Source organism: Alexandromys fortis, unplaced genomic scaffold, assembly GCF_014885135.2.
Source record: "Alexandromys fortis isolate MF-2015 unplaced genomic scaffold, M_Fortis_MF-2015_v1.1 scaffold_170, whole genome shotgun sequence".
NCBI lineage: Eukaryota > Metazoa > Chordata > Mammalia > Rodentia > Cricetidae > Alexandromys > Alexandromys fortis.
In genome coordinates this window covers 3,506,012-3,511,121 of record NW_026068084.1, presented here as the reverse complement: position 1 = coordinate 3,511,121, position 5,110 = coordinate 3,506,012, and the positions used below count along the sequence as shown (strand labels likewise).

At 49.3% G+C, this 5,110-nt stretch overlaps 1 long non-coding RNA gene across 1 annotated transcript; it reads right to left on the bottom strand.

Moving 5' to 3' along the window:
• Positions 1 to 1,044: 1,044 nt before the first annotated feature.
• Positions 1,045 to 4,825, bottom strand: LOC126488547 (uncharacterized). Its single transcript, XR_007588736.1, has 3 exons — positions 4,387 to 4,825; positions 3,103 to 3,265; positions 1,045 to 1,412 (listed from the first exon to the last, which is right to left on the bottom strand). It is a non-coding gene; the product is annotated as an uncharacterized lncRNA (long non-coding RNA).
• Positions 4,826 to 5,110: the final 285 nt, after the last annotated feature.

Here is a 5,110-nt window from a genome sequence, read left to right as displayed (position 1 = left end):
CCCTTGACCACATCCCCTTGTTTGCTATGCTCTTCACTCCTGCTCGACTGGTTTTGCTGTTCTGCAGAGGTATTCAACCTGTCCCTGCCTGAGGCTCTGCATTTGGGTTCTGGACGCCTGATAGCCCACTCTTTGCCTAAATATCCATGTTCACAGCAACTTCCCTCCACTCTCACGTGAATGGGTAGTTTGCATAGGCGTGGTCCCTGACCATGCTAGACAAACTGTCTCCCCTCACCCCATTAATCTATTATTATTAATCATCTTTATGTCGCATATCTTTACTAAAAATTGTTCTTTCCTTGCTTCCTATTCCCTCCTCTCTCCAGTATAAACTCCAGGGGCTTCACTTAGTGCTCAGGCCAGAGCCAGGCTTACTGGACACACTGCCTTTACGGGAAGAAGCCAATGAGGACAGCTTTGCCAATCTGCCAGTTTTCCTCAGGGTCATCCCGAAGTATTACAGGCATGCCCTGGGAATGCCCAGCTGACACTCTAGAGAAAGTCCAGCAAATAATTGCCCATGGGTCAAACTTGGCATTGTCTGTTTCTGCAAACAAAGTTTTTATCAGAATATGGTCTCGGTCACTCCTTACGTATCATCTGTGGCAGAGCAGAGTGTTTCCGGCAAAGCCAAACAGCCTGCAAATGTCTGGCACTTTGCAAAACAAGGTTGCATTCTGTCGCTCGGACGGAACATCCCTGGGCTCCTTTTCTTCTGTGTGAGTTGGCGTGGTCACGGCAAGCAGCTTCGTGCCTTCTTGTGAGGAACGGTCTCCTTCGTCTTAGTGTTAGGTGCGGGGCTGAATCTGTTGGCAGAGGTGCTGGCCTCTGTAGTCTGCTTCATTCTACTCTGACCTGAATTACCCAGAGAACAGAGAACAGTGTGTTTCCTCTAATTAGTAATTGTCTGGGTGACTCACAGAATAAGCCACTCTGCCCGCCTGCCCTTTTATCCAGAGGAAGAGGTTAGCGAAATACCTTGGTGACACAGAAACTAGACTTTTAAGTGTGAGATTTTTATTATTTTTATGATTTCTCTTTGCTTAGATCTCTGAAAGGATCATGATGTTTCCAAGGCAACACATTGCTTGGGGGGAAATCGGAGAATATTCCCGATGCAGAGGATAACATCCAGCTAGCAGACAACGCCAGCCGTGCACGGATGCCGGTGTTCAGAGGGACCCAGCTGTCTTGATTAGAATTAGAAGGCTTGGCTTTCAAAGTACAATGGTCGCGTTCCCATCCAGTGGATCTGAAAACCCTTCTTCATGTGTGGAGAAAGAGCAGGCAGACCACACGGTGTAGGCGGTGGCTCCTGGTTTATCTGTGTGTGCGGTGGCTGTCAGGGCAGCTCATTGTCTCGCTCAGGTGAAGCTCACACTTCTGAGTCTCATTTCCGGTGTGCATGCCTACTGGGGACACGTTTTCTCTATTTTTCATCCCAAATATTACGGAGTTATTCCAAGCACCAGACTGTTTTCTCAAGAAGACTTGTTTCTTCAAAAATCTTTAAACTGTCATTACAGAGACTTGGTGTAGAAAGCCATACAGTTACTTAATATCAACGCACCTGGCTGAGCTAACCTTTATTAGTATTTTAAGCCCTCCCTTACTTTGCTGCAAGGACTGATGGATGCGTACACACACACACACACACACACACACACACACACACGTACATATATATGTATCCACACTGGGTGCACTAGGTATGATTTATACATTATTTCATAAACTGCTTTCCTAATGGCTGAATGGGATGCCGTGAGGGTTTTCTCCCTCTCCTGGAGTGAGGTGGTGTGGTAGTTGGCACATGCTCTGGGCCCCGGGACTCTGTGCTGGATGTGACCCTGTCAGTGAGCAGCTCTGTGACCTGGAGTTACACAGCATCTCTGGTGCCTTGGAATCCTCCTCTGTCAAGTGGATGAGACCCACAATGTCGGGTTGGTACGACAGTGAAATATGTGAAAGACACAGCAGACCTGGGTGCAGTGCCCAGCGCACGGACCCCTAGAGATGCTCACTGTTGGCATCTGTCCAGGTTATCGCCTCTCTCTGCAGCACAGCCATACTGGCTGTGTAGAGTGTCCCTCTGTACTGGTTCGTAAGCCCTTTGCTCTGTGCTCCCTTTGAGGTTGTGGTGTTGAATGCGGTGCAGCTCCGTCCTGTTTTGATGAACCAGGCCTAGAGCTATCCTAGACCTGCTGCATGAGGGAGGACAGCAGAGAGGAACCCAAAGGTCTCCGGGACTGTGTTATGGGCATGTGGAAAGGGAGAGCGGACTCTGTAGCTGTGGTGCTTAGCAGATAAGAGGGGGTGCTGGGACCATGCATGAGCCTCTGTGGGGCCTGCTCTTGGGTCTCCTACTCTGAGCATCACAAGCACCCTCCTCAACATCTGCAGAGCTTACTACTCAGATGTGAAAAGAAGATTCTCTGAGTGTCTTCCTCCTTGGGTCCTCATGAGGGTTGAATTGGGTCATTTGTCTTAATAAATATTAGATGTTATTAGAAATCAGAAGCTAGTATTTTACACACGCACACGCACATTATTTACATATGGCTATACATGTTCTAATATATTGCTGCAACAATCACTTAGTGAACTGTAAGTTTATTCCTTTTTCTCTTCTGTTTTCATTGCCCCTCGCAGTGCCATAAACTTCTGGTTCACAAGTTATTGTTTTAGTTTTAACCTTATTTTTCTCTCAGACAGGGCTCACTCTATACCCTGTTCTAGCCTCAGCCTTGCTAGGCAGCTCAGATTGGCTCACAAGTATTTCTGCCTCCATTTCCTGAGTTCTGGGATGACAGGCACATCCCATCATTCCTGGTCTCACACCCTTTCGTACCCGGCTTTTTCCATTCCTCCTTTGCCAGCTGGAATCATAGCGGGCTCTAGCTACTATGGAAGCAGGAGGAGGGTATGTGTTTCTTCCTGTGTGTTTCTTCCTCTGGTCACCACCAGCCATTATCCCAGCCACCCTTCACCCCATCCCTCCACACCCCGACCCTCTGTCACTGAAACCATGCCACTTTACCGGAGCAGGGATGGTTTCAATAGAGCAAGTTGCTCTGGTTTTATTTTCCCCACACTCACAGCAGTCTCAGCAGCCGCCCCAGCTGTGAGCATCCTTCCTCACGCATGGCTCCATGTCTGAGGGCCTCCCTTCTGTTCATCGATTCTCTGGCTGAGACAGTGCTTCCTGCTCCCGGTCTCCAGGCGGCTTCAGCATCCTCTTTGTCTTGCAATTCTCTGATTCCTGGTGAAAAAAAACCACTCACATCAGATAATCTCGTAGAATTCCATGTCCTGACTGGACTTTCTTTGATATTCTCTTCAAACTCCACTTTCTCCAAATGAGCTAATTTTAGGAGAAAACTTTGCCCTAAGGAATGGGTGTGGGTGCTTTGCCTGTCCCCTGGCTCTGGACTGACTCACAGTTGCACTTCACGTGGCCTAGCTCACCTCAGGCCCAGATGATGCCCTGAAGGTCCAGCACCTAGTGTCTCTGCTTTGGGGCTGCCACCAAGGACACAGGCAGAGCCGAAGCATCCAGTGACTGATTGCATTTTGGAAAGAGAGCAGTCAGTTGTGTAAGAACGTGAGAAGAAGTGAGGGAAGGGTTAAAGCCCAGTGGGGAAAGATGGGGTTCGGGAAGGCAGCTGAAGTAAAACCTGAGTTCAGTGTGCAAATGTCGCTGACAGTTCGGAGCAGGGGAGGCAGGAGCCACAGAGACTGTTAGCCAGGCTGCTGTGGGAGGTTTTCCTCTCCCTTACCTGCCAATAATAAGAGGGCAGACACAATAGGTGGGTCAACATCGCTTTTCTGCTCTGGTGGTTTCCAAACTGCCTCCCTGCTCCCTGCTGGGTTTTGCCAGAAGCCTGTTTGAGACCTTTCGCCCATGACCTCCTCATTCAGATTCAGGACTCCCCACACCCCACACTTTTGTCTGTTTGCCTCTCTCCTCTTTTCTCTCCCCCCTCTTCTCTCTTATACACACACACACACACACACACACACACACACACGCACTTTACACATGAGGCACACTTGGCCTCAGATGAGACACTCCTTTGCAATATGCCCTTAAACCATGGTCAAGTAGGTCCAGATAGACAGACTTTAAGAGCATGGAGAGAAAGCAGCCCTTGCCCTCTGATCTTCAGCGGGTAGATCACAATGTGACCAGTTGGCTTTGTTGACTCAGGGAGCCAGGTGCTGCTGCTAGCCTGGGGACAGGCAGCAGGGACTATGGTGAGATGAGCTTGTGGGTCACCCCCAGGATACCTTGTGTGGAATCTGCCAATCAACATCTGTGGGCATCAAGCGTTCCTGTCCTTGACCAACAGTTTGACTATTCTGGTTGAAAAGAAAACATACCCTTTGCTTCTTGAGAGACCATTCGGAAGGAGGGACTCCCATAAGATTCTCTGAAGCAGATGACCGTGTCATAATTTTGCTGTCACAGGCAGCCCTACTGACAGCCAAGCCCTCCCTCTTCCTTGCATTAACATCGGTGTCATCGTGGCACCTGCAACAACTCAAAGAAACAAATAATAACACGTTGCTGTTAGTTGCTAAACTCCAGCCTACATTCCTATTTCACCACCCTCTCCATTTAAGTCCTCTTCTGTCCCAGGATCCTATGTGGGATGCCACACTACAGTTTGGGAGTCTCGGTTTCTGTCTTTCCTTGGTTGTGACACCTCGAGGAATCCTGCCCGGGGATTCACAGGCATCCCGTAATTTGAGTCGGCTTATGTCTGCTGTAATTAAACTGTGAATTATGGACCTGGGAGAAGATGACTGGGGCCCCTTAGCACAGAGGAGAGACATACAGTGACACTGATTCCTCGGCTCATCAGTGATTCTGTGTGCAGAGCTCAGGGTCCGGCCCCAAGGATTTTCCTCCAGGATGGAATCTAGATACCAAGACTTGGATTGCTATCAGGAAGCACACAGAAGGGGGTGGGTTAGGGATGGGCAGAGCATGTGTAAGGACGACAGCCTAGCAGCCGCGGGTCTGACAAACCAGAAGGCTACTTTCTTCTCTGACCCTAGTGAACTTGCATGCAAAACGCTGGCTGTCTTCTCTGCTGCTCGT